This window comes from Trichechus manatus, unplaced genomic scaffold (assembly GCF_000243295.1).
Source record: "Trichechus manatus latirostris isolate Lorelei unplaced genomic scaffold, TriManLat1.0 scaffold00031, whole genome shotgun sequence".
NCBI lineage: Eukaryota > Metazoa > Chordata > Mammalia > Sirenia > Trichechidae > Trichechus > Trichechus manatus.
Window position 1 is genome coordinate 13,629,615 of NW_004443967.1, and position 1,086 is coordinate 13,630,700.

Sequence of the window (1,086 nt, forward strand, 5' to 3'; positions counted from 1 at the left end):
TCAAATAGACGAAAACCCCAGAGAAGTCAGCTGATTGGGGCTTTCCATTGTAATTTAGACACAGGCACTGAAGCCCAAGGGAAGGTCAGACGAAAATGACTGCATTAGCAATCAGTATCAACCAAGTCTTCTGTAATTACATTGACATAAATGTTTATATCATATATATACAGTCTATAAAATTAGCCCCCAAGTTCATTATTCCCAAGTGAATTATCTACCTCATGTTGGTAATTTAATTTGTCGAACTCAACATCACTTTCTCAGGTATAACACATAGAAACACCAATTTTGGCATCTCTGTCAAAAGGACTTGGTTTACTTACTTGATGTCAATCCAGTATAAGTCTCAATATTTAATGCCCAAACTCTGGTGGACAGCTGTACTGGGTGACAATATTTTAGAAAGCTTGGAAATAAAACCTGGAAAGGAAAGGCTATCAATTTCCTGAATCCACATATAAGGCTCAATTTCTAGCCCTACGTAATCAGAATTTGTAGGATGCAATCCATCTCATGATGTCTTTTTCAATCACCCTGCAATTCCTTGGGCCTCTACTTACAGGCGGGGATTTCAGAGTTCTGCACCCACTAATGGACCATTCACTTGGGTAAGTGTGCTGGCATTTGGGGTTGGTTTGCCTCGTGGTCAGCTGACCTCTCAAAGATGTTAAGCTCAGAGCCTGCCTGTTCTTACTTAGAAATCAGGGTGGGGTGGGAGGGGACATTGAGTCATCTCACACCAACGGCTCATTCCTTCTAGGATTCAGCTCAGTCTTCTGTCACCAGGAGCAATAACCCCCTCTCCTCGTGTTTCTGAAATTAGTTTTCTCTCTCTTGGTGCCTTCCCTTCTGAGACAAGATGGAAAGAATGGGGCCAAGTTCATTTCCTGGCAGTCACCCTTTTACCTGCTTGGCTGCAGGTAGACGATGCCTTCACTTGCTGTGATGAGATTCTCAGCAGGAACTGAGGGCTGTGTGTTTTTAGAATTTAATTCATGTGCAGGATAAACGAACTTGCCTACTATTTTGATGGGCATATATTATCAGGTGCCAGAAATTCCTTGGATCAACTCCCATCCTTTG